This window comes from Dasypus novemcinctus, chromosome 16 (assembly GCF_030445035.2).
Source record: "Dasypus novemcinctus isolate mDasNov1 chromosome 16, mDasNov1.1.hap2, whole genome shotgun sequence".
Classification (NCBI taxonomy): Eukaryota; Metazoa; Chordata; class Mammalia; order Cingulata; family Dasypodidae; genus Dasypus; species Dasypus novemcinctus.
In genome coordinates this window covers 76626612-76642437 of record NC_080688.1, presented here as the reverse complement: position 1 = coordinate 76642437, position 15826 = coordinate 76626612, and the positions used below count along the sequence as shown (strand labels likewise).

Sequence of the window (15826 nt, the reverse complement as noted above, 5' to 3'; positions counted from 1 at the left end):
TGAAAAAAACAGAAGAACACAAAAATGCTGGAGAGGATATGAAGAAATGGGAATACTCACCCACTGCTGGTGGGAATGCAGAAGGATCCAACCATTCTGGAGGACAGTTTGGTGGATTCTCAAAAAACTAACCATAGATTTGCCATATGACCCAGCAATTCCACTGCTGGGTATATACCCAGCAGAACTGAAAACAAGGACACAAACCGATATATGCATACCAATGTTCATAGCAGCATTTTTCACTATCGCCAAAAGTTAGAATTGACCCAAATGCCCATCAACAGATGAGTGGATCAATAAAATGTGGTATATACATACAATGGAATACTACTCGGCTTTAAGAAAAAATACATTACAAACACACGTGATAACATGGATGAATCTTGAGAACCTTATGTTGAGTGAAGAAACCCAGGCATTGAAGGACAAATACTACGTGACCTCAATGATATGAAATAAGCAAGCTGCCTCAGAGAGCTAGAGACTGGAAGATAGGCTTACAGGAAATCAGGGGGTAGAGGAAGGATGTAAGCTGACATTTACATGGGTGAAATCTATAATAAGCTGGAGGTAAGTATGTGTATAAGGAAGAGATAAAATGGGGGCATAGGGTTACCCTGGGTGGGGCTTTGTGGGTTTGAAGGGAGCTAGGGATGGGCAGATGGGTAATATTGCCCAAGAAATTGGGGGGAGATTGGGGCAACATATGAACATAGGAGATTGTCAGGTGTTGGTTGAGAGTATAATGCTGAGAAAACTTTTCAAAACATAATTAGGAAAGTTACGTGTTTAAGATACTCAAAGGGACAGACTCCTAGGGAATATCTGAATGCTCATTTTGCCAGAGTGGGTTATACCATTGGGTAGAGACCCATATAATGAGAGTGAAGGTAGACCCACATCCTGGGGAGGACTAATGCCATCAAATAGAGGGAACTGTATCTCTCAAGAGAAAGGGTGGCTCCCAGGGCATTAGGGCAGTTGAGCAAGTCAAGCCCTCAACACTATTGCAAGTATCGCTGAACATGGCTCCTCAAGAAATGAAGATTGACTGTCACTGTGGGCCCCAAGGGAAGGGGGAAATAGATGTAGAATAGATGGAACCAAAGTAAATGTGAGGGCAAAAGAAGTGTTTCACAAGAGTACACAAGGATGGATATAAAACATGGAATATTACACCAAAAACATATAGGGGACAACAGACTAATAATGTAAACCATAATGTAAAACATAGGATAACTAAAAAATTTAGAAAACTGTATAGCCTAAAGTATCAACCACAATGTAAACACAAATGTTACCTTGTTTGAAAGCCATTGTCTCAATATCTGTACATCAGTTTCAGTAAATATGATATGAATAAGTTAAAAGATTATCACTGTGGAAGGGAAAAGGTTTTATAATGGATATGTGGGAGTACTGTATATTGTATATATGAATTACTGTGATCTAGGGCTCTTGTGAAGAGAAGCTCAATATTTAGGAGAAAAGAAAAGAAAAAGATAGAATGTAGAATTTTTCCAAATCAATATGTATTCTATATCTAATCTTTAAACTCATCGCTATATTCCATTTTACTAGTAAGGGAACCTGATATTATATTGGGCTTCACTTCTCAGGAAGTTTTGGATCACAGAGTGGTTCAACAGTGGCAGCAGAGGAATACTGATATGGGATGTTATTGATAGGGGACATATGGTTGACAGGGAGTTATACAGGGCATGTGTCCAGGGTGCATGGAAATGTTTGGATATACTCATAGTGGAAACAATTAAAAACAACAGCTGAGGGGTACTGGGTTCCTGGCTGGGGGGGGGGGGGGGCGCTCTGTCCTGGTCACTAGGGGAGCAGCAGCAGTCCCCCAGGTGCAACAGCAAGGACCAGGAAGGAATGAGGGTCCAACAGTGAGCCCCTGATACTAATGACTATGCTTGTCAGCCTATACACCTGACATAAGAACAAGGCCTACAGCAGCACTGTGCCTAGGATTTCCCTCCTGACAGCCTCCGTGTTACTCAAATGTGGCCAGTCTCGAAGCCAAACTCAGCATGTAAATGCAATGCCTTCCCCTCAGTGTGGGACATGACACCCGGGGATGAGCCTCCCTGGCACTGAAAGATCACTACCAAGTACCAGTTGATGACGTAACTAGAAAATGACCTTGAATTAAAGGTTCAACACAGACCAGCAGACCTGTCTACATATGATAACAGGAGTTAAAAGTGCTGTTTGACCTAATGTAAGGGGGAAATGGAAAGGGCAAATGAGTTTATATGGCTACGAGTCTCTAAAAAAGAGTCTGGAGATTGTCAGAAGGATTGCCCTTATGCACACCTGAGCAGAGTCTCAGAGACAGATAAAGCAGATACAACCCCAGGTATTGGTTCTTTTGAGGGCTAAAGAGACCCACAGGTTCTATGGTCATGGCAGATGGAGTTCACTGCCATGTCAGTTGGCCCTTCTTTGGAGCTAGTGTTTCTGCGTGATGGAGCTGGACTCAGATGTGATCTCTTTTCACAAGCCTTTCATGCTACTTTACTAGAATTGTAGTTGGTGCTGGGGCTTAAGATATATCTAGGGGATTTGAATCTCTGGACTGACAATATGATAGCCAGGCCCTGAGCCTCAACAGATTTCAGCTCCTACACTCTGATTTATTGGACTTACCCCACTCAGCGAACATGGAGTTGAAGAATGTCAACCACCACACCATGGAGCCTAGAGTGCCTACAACTAAAAACAGAAGGATTGCATCCAGTATCCATGTGGAATCTAAGCCCCTCTTGACATAGATGTGGAATGGACACAACCAATCCAAGGTCCACAGAGAAAATGTGGCATTGGTTTGGGAAAAGTGGCCATGGTGGCTGCTGGGTGTGGGGAATGGGAGGAAGAGATGAGAGGTGGAGGTGTTTTCAGGACTTGGAGTTGTCCTGGGTGGTGCTGCAGGGACAATTACCGGACATTGTAGATCCTCCCATGGCCCACTGGATGGAACGTGGGAGAGTATGGGCTATGATGTGGACCATTGACCATGAGGTGCAGCGATGCCCAGAGATGTACTCACCAAATGCAATGGATGTGTCATGATGATGGGGGAGAGTGTTTCTGTGGGGGGAGTGGTGGGGTGGGGGTGGTGGGGGTGAATGGGGACCTCATATTTTTTTAATGTAATATTTTTTTAAAATGAATAAAAATAAATATATAAAAAGATATGAAACTAAAATGTTATCAATAAAAAGTAAAAATAGAAAGCAAGTAAAAATTTTAAAAACACCATCATAAAAAGGGTGAATATATTAACTACAGCCTGTGAGAGAATTTTGTAACACATAAAATGGTCAAAAGATTAGTATTCAGAATATATAAAGAACTCTTACATATCAACAAGAAAAAAGCAAACTGACAGGAAATGAAAAAAATAAAATAACCAAGAATTTCAGAGACCTCCAATAACCAAAAATTATATAAAAAGATGTTCTATCTCATTGATAATAAGGAAAACACAGAGATCCCATTTCAGACTTATTAATGCCTTTATTTTATTAATGCATAAAAACACATAAATTCTCATATACTGCTAATGGGAGCATACCCTGTTTTTTCCTAGTAAAATGAATTTATAGTCATTCCATTACTCCTAGACTTATACCCTAAACTCTTGCACATAGCAAGAGCATACATAGAGGCATTGTTCATAAAAAATCATATTAACCCAAATGCCCATCTACTTAAAATTATGAAACTAATGAAACAATGAAAGGTATAGTCTATTCTTACAATGGAATTCTTTCAAACAGTAAAAACATGAATGCATCAACCATCAACAAAAATGAATTTCAAAAGCATACTATTTTCTTTTCAATTAAAGCAAGTCATACAACACTACACATAAAATGGTTCCATTTATAAAAAAATCAAAACCAGGGAAAATAACAATTAAGTTTAGGAGCAGTGCCCCCTCCCTCTCTCCTGCTCGAAATTTAATCCCTTGGTGACATGATTTGCCATTGCCCAAAAACTATTTTATTTCAGTCTGCTGACTTTGCACCTGCTACACCCTTTTCTCAGTTGTCCCTCTTTTCTTTGCTCACTGTCAGTAGAGTTAGTTGCAAGGTTATTTTTTCTGTAAAACGCTCCACAATCTCTGCAGCCAAAGTTCATCATTTCCTCTTGACCTTCCATTTCACTCTGTTTAGATCTCTTTTATTGCTTTCTTTAGATCAAGTTAAAATTATTCATGTGACTTTTTTCCCTATATCCCCATATTATGAGTTACTTATAGACAGATACCAACCCTTGTTTATCTCTTTCTCCCTCTGTCTCTATTTCAAAACAACAAATTTATTATCTTTAGCTGTTGATATCCAAAGTCCTACAGTGGACAAAAATCAAGGTATGGGCAAGGCTGCATTCATTTCTTAAGGCTGTAAAGGAGAATCCATTTCCTTGTCTTTTCTTGTTTATCTCTTTCGAAATTTTCATTTCAACTCTGGTATGTAATAAGGTTTCATCAAATTATCTAATTTGAATGAAGGAAAATGAAAATCATTGCAACATTTGTAGCTTAGTATTATCAAGGTCTTTTTAGCATGGTGACACAAAAATCATCACTATTTACAGGGAAAAAAACTTGTAACATGTACAAGCAGTATACTCAGAATGATAAAATGAAGATTATAAAAACCAAATAATATTAGAGTTCTTGGCAAAAAAACAAAAAATAAATTGAGAGAAGTTAAATGATACATGACCATATTCTTACAGAGAAGACTGAGAAAACTTGAAAAGATCAGAGATTTGGTACATTCAAATAGACAATTATGTCTTTAAAATAATTGCTCATAATGTACTCCTTTTTTATTAAAGAAGCTTTAGATTACATAAATGTTAACACTGAAAATAAAGGGGATTCCCATATACCCCACCCCCTCCCCCACTTTTTCCCATTAACAACATCTTTCATTAGTGCGGTACATTTGTTGCAACTGATGAACACATACCGAAGCATTGCCACTAACCATGGTCCATAGTTTACAATATGGTTTACTCTCTTTACCATTTAATAGGTATTGAAAAAATGTATAATGATCTGAATCTATCATTGTAATGTAATGCAGAACAATTCCAATGTCCCCCAAAAAAATGCCCCATGTTACACCTATTCTTCCCTCTCCCTCCTCTCAGGACCTCTGGTGATCACTGCCTTTATATCAATGTTATAAGTTGTTCCACTACCACAATAATAAGTCTACTTTAGTCCATAGTTGCAATCCCCCTTATGAGTGTTAATTCCTCAGTCTTAAGGATTTGGGGATGATGCCCATTCTGCTTCCAATTTAGAAGGGGCTTAAATCCCATAGTGCAGATGGGTGGAACTCTCATACCTGCAGATGTAGATACTCTCTGTTTTGAAGGATGGGCACAGTCCATCATCATCATTTTGTTTACTGTTCTGGGTGAGTCCGATAAACTGAAGATTAGGTATTGACTGAAACTATGCTGGGATTTGGGGCTCAACCAGCATAAAAACAGCCAGAAGATTTATTTCTCTGAGATCCCCATTTAATGGGTATAGTGGTAATTATGGTTCCAAATAAAAGAGGCATAAGGACCATATGTAGAAAAATTATAAGTGAGTCCAATTCCAAACATTGGGGGAATAGGTTATCATATATTTCAAGGTAAGGTCCACTGATAGGGTGCTGAGTTCATGGAATTGTTTGCCCTACCTATAGTGTCTAGGTATCTCTAGAACCCTTAGGAATCCCCCTCCTTGAGGTACTGTTTACTGTGGCAGTCAGTGAGATCCTCCTGAGATATGTATAAGTGTAACTTCTAGAATGACCTCCCAACTCACTTTGAAATCTCTTAGCCATAAAAACTCATTTGTATTTAATATTTCCCCCTTTTGATCAAGATATTCTTCCAAACACATTGCTAGTTGGCCCTTGGTAATAATCCCTCGGTGCCAGGGAGGCTCATCCCTGGGAGTCATGTCCCACACAGTGGGTAATTAGAGTTTGGCCTAGAAAGAAGCCACATTTTAGCAACAAGGAGACTTTCAGGAGGTAACTCAGGCAATATATGCTACTAGGCTAATTTTCAATTTCACAAGAATGAGGTTCATAAGTACAAGCATCAATATCAAGGCCCTAGCATATTGGTCTGTCTTCCTTCATTAGGCACTGCTCATGTACTCTAGGGATTCTTGCCACTCTATTAGAGAATGTAGCAGGACTTCCCAGGATGGGTATTAAATATTCTTTTGGTTATTTTCTGGGTCTCAATCCACCAAGAAAATACTCCGTGACCACATGAACACATTCATATTTTCCATAGAGGCTGCCCCTCCCCACATATACTCCCACCACCGACACCCCACACCAGTAAAGAGAAAACTCCAGAATATTTCCATAAATACTGAGCCTTGAATTTTTTGAGTGATAGAGATAGCAAAAGGAAAAAAAATGCTTGAAAGACTATGTTCCTAAGAAAAGCAGTTAACAGTGTTGAGATACAGTGTTTACAGGAGGATCAGTAAAATACAAAATATCCAAGACCAAGAAAGAGAATGTTTCCAAATCATAAAAGAAGGCATTTGAGTTGGTATCCTACATACCTTCAATGGCAAGTCTCCTGCAAAATTCATCAAAAAAGGTAATTTAATCAAGTTCATTATGTATAAAATTGAATAAATGAGAACACAAAAGTAGGAAAGTGGCTCAGTGGTTGCCTTCTACATTATGAGAGTGTTCCAGCTCCTAGTATTTAACCAACAATATGTTTTTTTAAAATATTCTATCTATTGAATTCAAACGACTTTGGTTCAAGTGACTTGGCAACATCCCTTCAAAAGCTGAAGATTTGCTACGTTAGAGGATGTTCTAAAATGCGCAAAAATATGCAAGTTCATTATGAAAGGAATTAAAAACCAGAAAGCCTCAAAATATTTCTGTAATGGCAGCATTTACTTAAAGCACTCTCTTTCCATAGGACAAAATACTAATTTGATATGTTTGTTTAAAAAGCAATCAGTTTTGTGTCATGATGATGGGAACGAGTGTTGTTGGGGTGGGGAGAGGGGGGGTGGGGGGGTGGGGTTGAATGGGACCTCACATATATATTTTTAATGTAATATTATTACAAAGTCAACAAAAAATAAAAAAATTAAAAAAAAAAAAAAGCAATCAGTTTATTGAAATTCATATAATTTCAAAGATAACCTACTGGCTATAAAATGCAAGATACATAAATATCTTCTACTCCATTCCCTTTGTCAGCCCATTCTTCCTTAACATGAACAATATGCTTCAGCATACTGAATAGAAATAAAAAAAGAAACCATAAATAAGAGTATTTTATTCTCAGCTGACTTTCCTAGATGCATTTTCCAGTGTTTCTTTTTTCCTGGTATAGATGTGCAATGAATCAACATCAGGCAAAGGTGCTTGTTCATACCATAAACTGTGCATTTGGGGCGAGACGAAGCATCAACAAAATCCTTATAAAATGAGCATTTGCTAATCTTCGGGATTTCAGTCAGTGCACATTAAAAAAGCAGCTCTAGTTGTTAGCACTTTTACAGCCTCTCAGTGGAAGTTGATAGTAGCCAGAAGTGACTAGCATTATTTTGCTTTTAAAAGAAGACATGAAAGCATGTCTGCTGAAGCTCATGGACCATGTCTACAGAGCTGATAAGGGAGTAGTTTTAAAACATTTCAACACCTCAATGATTGGGCTGTCAGGGTACTTACCTAGAAAGATTTTCTTTTTTTCTTTTTTATTCCTTTGCGTTCTGAGACTCATAAACAGAAGTTGAGTTTGATTCACTGAATTTTAGCTACAGGATTAATTTGTAACACTCTCAGTGGAATGCCCAAGACAGCTATGGACATGTGCAGTTGGTGTAACTACTCAGATAATCAAAACCTCCCGAAGGTACACTAGAATGGCTCCTCAAAGCCTGATATATGAGACAGCTTCTACTTTAGTTTGACACAGTGGAATAATGATGCTCCATCCAGATGGGAGATGGGCTCCTACACAGATCATTTAATACTGGACTTGAAAAATTGTTCTGTGGCTACAGACTGCATCCCCAGCCCCAGTATACCTATGGCACATTGAGAAGATGACACAGTGATACAATAGAGTAGACATGACATGCCTTTACCTAGTACTACATATCATGCAGTAGTTTTGGGCAACTTATTGCTGTTTGATAAACACTTATTATTTGTGTGCATATTTGAACTTAAGTTTTTTTTTTTTAAAGGATGTGAAGTGTGAAATATACTGAAAGCTTGGCATATAGTGGCTTCAATCCAATTGGTATGTTAAGTGGTGGAATTCACAGATTCATTCTTATGAAAAGCTTTTCTTGGTTTATTTGTAGGGTACTGGTTGAAGAGCAAAAGAGTCTATCAATCTGGTTATTCCCATCATAGGCACCAACATTCAAGTTCACTTTTAATTGAATTGAGCCTATTGATGTGTAGGTTAACTCAGAGATACATTTTATGTTCAGATGGGATAGCAAATGTTTATAGTATTTTATAAGATATGAAGATAAAGTAATTGATACTCTAAGATATTGTTAACTTGCTATATAAGAAATTTGAATGCTGTTTATCCCCACCTCTGTTATATAATGAACCTATAACACAGGTTTACAAAAAGTTTTACAGGATGTTTTTGAGCAATTTGGTTTAATTTTCCTGAAAGTATGGACAAACCTCCAATATTCAAAAGCATTTTTCAAGTTAAAATTCTGGGTTGCCTGTCTTCCACTTCTGAAAAGACAGAGAAGAAGTACTTTCCTCTATTCCTCCCTCTTAGTATAACTAAAATCCCTGGATGTTATATATAAAACAAACATAAGATTCTGAAAAGTAGCAAGAAGAAAACAGTCCAGTTGGGACCTATGAAATCTCATAGTGGTGAGTTCCCTGGGTTTTCTTTTAAATTTTTTTTTTTTTTTTTTTTACCTTCATATATTCCAAACTTGGTGCTAGTGAAGTGTGCAGCCCAGAAACAATAATGGGTGCCAACAACAACAAAAAAATCCCTAATAAGAGCCTGTTATCTCTTTCCAAAAGATCAAGAAAGAGAGAGCCCAGCAAAAAGAAACTTTTAGATAATGACTGCTTTACTCCAGCCAAAAGCTACTAAATAAAATTGCTTTCATCCCTACCCAGCAGTAATGGGCACCCCCTCTCCCTCCCCACAGCTGTGTGATATCAAAGGAGACCTAGTGGAGAATCAAGACATGCCACCATCCAATGTTGATGAGACCAAGCCTCCCCTGCTCAGCCTCCCATTCTACCCCCAACCTTCCATGGTATCAGGGGAGGCAACGTGGAGAGTAGTAACAAGGCACTCCTGCCGCTCCCAGCCAGGTAGTATCAGCTGAGATCCAAGAGGGAGCCAGAACTCCCACCCCTGTGCAGCAGGAATCTAATTTTGTGGATAAATATAGTTTTAATGGAAAGAACTTAGGAAACATGCCCACAATCATATAGCTAGTAAGTGGCAGAACTAGTAATCCAGGCTGTCTGGGTCCAGAGTCAGCAAACATAACCAATAGAGTATATTGTATCTTGAAAGAATCAAAGAAGATGAACATTGAAGAGCATTTTTAAAGGAACTCTTCTCATTAGCAAAGAACCAAAAGTATTTTTAAATATATCAGGATTAAAGAATAACTAAAATATTAACTTAGCATGAGCTTATATCCAAGTGGACAAACACGTTAGTACACCAAGTAAACTAGAAATATTAGCTTTAAAACTATAAAGTATAAATGATTACTTTTTCCCCTCAAAACCTTACATCTGAGAGTTGTTGCATTTCTATCCATCACTCCAGGTTAAACAAGCCAGGAATATTGACTATGAAAAGAGACTAACACTGGATGTAGCAGCTTGCAAGATGATTGATGATCATTTCCAAAATGTTAAGGAAAATTGAGAGAGGAATTCTTTTCATAAAAAGCATTTTTAGTCAATATAGGGTCCATCTTGAATCACAGTTAGTCTGTTATATGAAGAAAAATTATAGGTATATTCAAATATACACCAGGGGTTTCAATATTTAGGGATACTGCATGTTGAGAAGATAGAATACAACCCTGATTTACTACTCCGTAGACGTGCTCTTGACACAAAATGACAAAGTATGAATATTTTCAAGGTAATGGTCTTCGTCCAGCCCCAAAGGAGCTTGGGATTTGCTTGTGCTCACAGTCCTCCACACGGAACTTCTTTTTCCTCTGGTTCGCACTAGACTGTGCATGAGAAATAGAATGTGTTCCTTCTCTCAGATGTATCTTCCTTTTATCAGGAATAATTTTGAAAAAATAAACAAAAAGCTCCTTTTGTTAAAATGATGATGATGCCAATATGAAATGTGAGCCAACAACCAGTAGGTGAAAGAAAAAATTGGGGAATATCTCCAGGAACTCCATTTTTGTGTGTGTAAGGTTAATATGCATACCAAATACACTGAGTTAGAGGGATATTTTCCCCTAAAAATAGAAATTTTAATCTACAAATAAAAATACGTATGTGCAAAGTACCATGGGGATACAAATAAAAGAGTTATGAATTTTGCTGTGCATTAGATTCAGATGTGACATTTGAGGTGGATCTTATAGAAGTCTGCTGATTAGACAGATTATGGGAGGGAACAGTTTTTCCAACCAAGAGAACAGCATGAGGAAGGGCATAGAGGTATTAAAGTCCTTGCAATAATTTTGGGAACACAAAAGACAGTCTACCACTGGCCCAGTGGTTGGAGCTTGTTACCTGTAGGCCGGGCTCTGCTCAGGTCTGTATAGTGTCTCACGCAAGAAAACCAGGCCTGTCCATTTATAAAAGTTAATTCCAACTTCGAGTCCATCTACCCTCTAAACTGAGGTGCCCATACGTGGCCACCAGTGTGGGCTGGTTTCAAGGAATGAAACTACAGGGCTAGATAGGTATAGCCATGAGCGAACATACCGGACGTGGGCCTGACCGTACCCAGCTTTGCGCTGCATTCATCCAAGGCCCTTCCTCTGGGTTATAACAAACCCTGAGCCCTGCATATGCTTGGAAACCAAATTATGCCAAATGGCACAGAATACAGATAATATACCCACATAACCACCTCCTTCTCAAATGCCAACTTTAGATCTACATTAGAAGATAATTTTTATTCAATTTCACCGTTTTCCCTAATTTGCTTAATTATTAATCCTGAAAAAGTATTTTCTACTAATTGCTGTAGCAAATTAACTACATTTCAGCTTTAATTTAATTGCCCAGCTCAGGAATCATCTTTCTGACCCCAGCCTCACCGCCCCGGGCCGGGTCACCTCTGCTCCAGTAGTTCACTTTGTACACAGCAGAGACACTCTTCTCCCTCCATGTATTTCCCTTTACTTGCTGTTTCCCCAACCTAGCTTTGCTCCTCTTTAGGAAAAATTTAATTCTTTGTTTCCTCAACACCCAATGGGTCCTACAAATAGGCACTTTAAGTTTTTCTTGAATTAATCAAAGCAACCATCCTAGCTAACATTTACAGAATGCTTGCTATGGGCACTGTGCTAAGCATTTTGCATGTATTTACACATCCAATTCTATCAGCAACCTATGAAATAGATACTTTAATTATTTCATTTTACATTTCTCATTTTACATATGAGCAAATGGAAACTAATATGCCATAACACTCTCTAGGTAACCCTATACTGAATTAAGAAATGGGTGGGTGGATGGGTGAAAGGATGTTTGAATGGATGGATGGACACATGAACAAATAAAGAGGCCTACCTGGGCATTTAATCATAAACATATTATAGAATATGTGGAAATGTATGAAATGTGTCAGAAATATATAATAATGAAAAATAATTTTACTCTTCTCAATATGCGTACTATATAGTAAGGACATGATATAGACACAAATAAACATACATTAGAAAGTGATAGAATACATTAGAAAGTTATATACAAAATGCTATGGTTAGTAAAAGTGAAGCAATTTTCAAAAAGTGTAGTTAGGTAAGGTTTGATGAATGCCTTTTATTTTTTGTTCATTCAGCCATTTATCAACAAACATTAATTTATTGCATAGTATAAACTGTCTATATGGTGGTGAAAGAATGTAGCAAAGTACTCTGATCTCTTGATTACTAGAAACAGACAAGATAAAATTATTATTTTCAATTAGCAAGAAAACAATTTAATTCCCAAGACTCTAAGAGCAGAAAGCTAATATCTTATTTATTCTCACAGACCACTCTAGAGAGTACTTTCACTTTTGAAGATTCAGTCACCTTTTTCTGCACAGTTTTGAACCCTGGTAAAATAATTTAAAGCTTCAAATAGATACACTAAATATTCTATATTATAATGTTTTTCTTCACTATAGATTGGTAAGGATGCAGAGGGCTGAAAGTGTCTGAGAGATGTCAGCTGATTTTTTTCTTCTTTGTTTTTGTTTGTTCATTTGTTTCATCAAAAGGCTAGAAGAAAGAAAGTGGATATATTGGGGCTTGGGCTTTGAGAACCACAGGGAGGGTCCAGGGGATTTTCACCAGGAAAAGAAGAGTGGGTCCCAGAGACACGAAGACAATGGAGAGGTGGATAAGACGAGCTGGTGGTAGGCACCCTTCAATAGGCATGGCTGATGGGCTCCAGGAACTTGTTATCTAAAAACCAGGTTTAAACATTCCATTTTTGCAGCACGTTCCATTCACTAACATTTGCTCATTCTTCATAACCCCTTGTGGAGTACCTTGACTGCTGTGCCAGTGTATAGGTAAAGCCAGTAGAAGAATCTGGAGGAGCACAACAGAGAGGGGCAAGCAACATCCAGAACCAAAAGCCTTCCTCCAGGATCCTTAAAGATAACATGAAAGAGGCTGGATTCCTTTCGTGGTGCTAGCTGGGGCTCTTTCTATTACATTTGCACATTAGAGGAAAGGATGCCCCCAGAAGGCTGGAAAGCCTGGAACACTTCAGTTCTCAGCAATGAATATGACCTGATCACTGCTCCCAAAGGGCTCACAGTCTCAGACCTTGATAAATGGGTAGATGCAAGCTTGTTCTAGGCAGGTAGAAGAGTGTGCGTGAAAGCAGGACAGCGGAAAAATCTCAGAAATTCAGGATTTTTTTTTTCTTTTTAATTAGGAGAAAGAAAGGTTTTCCTTTGTTCCAAAAAACTCACTTAAAATGTACTTTTGGAACACAATCCATTTATATGCTAGGGACTTGGACTTCCTGCTTAAGTTAGAAGAACAAAATGTACTAAACCCTCACAGATGCATGGCCAAAAAGAGATATTTCTACTTGAGAAATAAAAGCATGAACAAACAATTCTTGTCATTTCCTAATTTGCTATCAGTAATGATAGCACATTTTCACTCCATTAAATTTTAATTCCATAAAAATCCATCATTATCAAGTACCATTTATAGCCTTAATCTAGAAGGATATTTTTAAATGTTTAACGACAAATATCTTGCTACTTTAATTTTAGGACTACAGCCAAGCTTGCCTTTTCATCAGTCTGTAATTTTTCAGACTCTTCTAATGTTAACATTTGCCTAAAGTTAATGCAAACATAATGCATATGGTAATAATAGCAAATATCTTATAATTGCACAAATAACACTTTTAACAAATTTTAAAACCTTTGCATAGATAACGGTTCTTATAATGTTCAAAGGTCTTTCTCATTATACTCTCTCAAAATCCTTATGAGATAGACAGATGGGGGAAGTCATTGCCTCCATTTTTCAAAGGAGGAAACTAAGGCACAGAGGTTAAGAGTTTGGCTCAAGACTGCAAAACTGCATGTTTGATCTATCTTCCAATGTTGAATCCCGGCTCATGAGCATATGTCACAATGCCTCTCTTGTGTCTCTTATGATCCTCAGCATTAAAAATACAGTATCTCTAATAATGAATCATATCACTTGATGTCTTGAGTTAAATATATATTTTTAAAAATCCAACATTTCTTGATACGGATCACCTATCAATTCAAGCAATTCAAGTGAACCAGGAAGTCTGAGAGACTAGCAGGGATTGTGAGATAGACTCATTCATAGTCTGAGAGAACTAATCTCTTGATATTTAAAAAAACATTTATTTATATGCCAAGTTCAGTAAAGTATTTGAGATTCCTTGTTAGGCACCCATAGAAGAAGCAACCACACATTTTAAAGCATTGCCTTTAACTAAATCAATAATGTCAGCCACAATTTTTTTTCAAGTACATTTTATCACAGGCATAAGCAATATCCCCAGAGACTGACAGTAAGGAAGTAAGGAAAATGTAAACTCAAACTGATTTAACAAAGGAGATGGATTACAATAATATGATAAATCAAAAATTGAGAAGAAGCTTAGATAAACTTTCTCGCCAGTCTGCCAGTTTTGTGCTTTCATCAACGGGACCGGTACTAATTGGGGCCACTGTGTTGCAATAAGGGGATACTGTCCCCTGCCCCTTTAAATGAGGAAATGCCATGGGATATAGAGCGTAAGTGGATATGTTGCATATTTGGAGATAGTCGTTTTTATTTTACTAGGGAGTAGTGCTCTTGAGAAAGAGAATTAACTTTAAGAAATTCTTTTCCTTAAATAGTCTGGCAGGTGCCGTGCACACCAATCTCCAACACAGAGGATAAGAATTTCAAGGGAAACTTCTTATTTACAGACTCCAAGTTACCACGTCCATCCACTTCCATACTGCTAATACCTGACCAAAGAGGGTGGCATTTAGTAGATAGCAAATATTTTGTAATAAATGAATAAAGTGTTCTAGTTAATTGAATTTGCTGATTAAGATTTATATTATAAACTAGAGGTGAGTTGCCAATTTTCAAGGAATTAGGATACATGAAATTGCATTTAACCCCAAAGCATTTCTGATAATTTTCTCTTACCACTTAAAATAGTCACAAAAATTTTCAGGGTCACTCAGTGCCTCAGAGTTTTTCTTTGGGACAGAATTGTTGCACAGTGCTGAAAAAAATAATTTTTAATGTTTGAGTTATCTACAAGTTAAATAGGTTATTAGGTTATCTATAAACTATAGGTTATCTACAATTTAATTTGACTTATATTTAATAAACTGTTGGCTGGAATACCGAATAATTTCAACTTGGGTATCAAAATTTACTCACCTTGGCGGCGGACTTGGTTAGGGCGTCCGTCTACCCCATGGGAGATCCGCGGTTCAAACCCCGGGCCTCCATGACCCGTGTGGAGCTGGCCCATGCACAGTGCTGATGCGCGCAAGGAGTGCCGTGCACGCAGGGGTGTCCCCCGCGTAGGGGAGCCCCACGCGCAAGGAGTGCACCCCCTACGGAGAGCCACCCAGTGCAAAAGAAAGTTCAGCCTGCCCAGGAATGGTGCCTCACACACGGAGAGCTGACACAACAAGATGACACACACAAAAAAAAACCAGATTTCCGTGCCGCTGACAACAGAAGCGGACAAAAGAGGAAGCAGCAAATAGACACAGAGAACAGACAACCGGGGGTGGGGAGGGGAAGGGGAGAGGAATAAATAAATAAATAAATCTTAAAAAAAAAAAATTTACTCACCTTTACTCTTATATCAGTGACTTGGTTCTCTTTATTCCATTTTCTTACATAAGACCCTGCCCACTGTGGTTTATTCGCTTAATTGATGTATTCTGGAGAATGTTGGTGCTGGCATTGTTAGGTGTACATCCAAGAGACTTAAGTCCTTGGGCTGTCTATGTACTAGCTGGGCCCTGAGCCTCAGTGGAATTGCAATACCTACTCTCCAGTTCATTGGAC

General features: G+C 38.0%; 1 long non-coding RNA gene across 1 annotated transcript in view; it reads right to left on the bottom strand.

Annotated features, from left to right (window-relative positions):
• The window catches only part of LOC131273631 (uncharacterized), a 31766-nt gene extending 16333 nt beyond the window's left edge, over window positions 1-15433 (bottom strand). The window contains exons 1-2 of the long non-coding RNA XR_009180882.2: window positions 15185-15433; window positions 14945-15023 (exon numbers count right to left, since the gene is read on the bottom strand). This is a non-coding gene — a long non-coding RNA (uncharacterized lncRNA). The remainder of the gene's footprint in view (window positions 1-14944; window positions 15024-15184) is intronic.
• Between the last annotated feature and the right edge of the window lie 393 nt (window positions 15434-15826).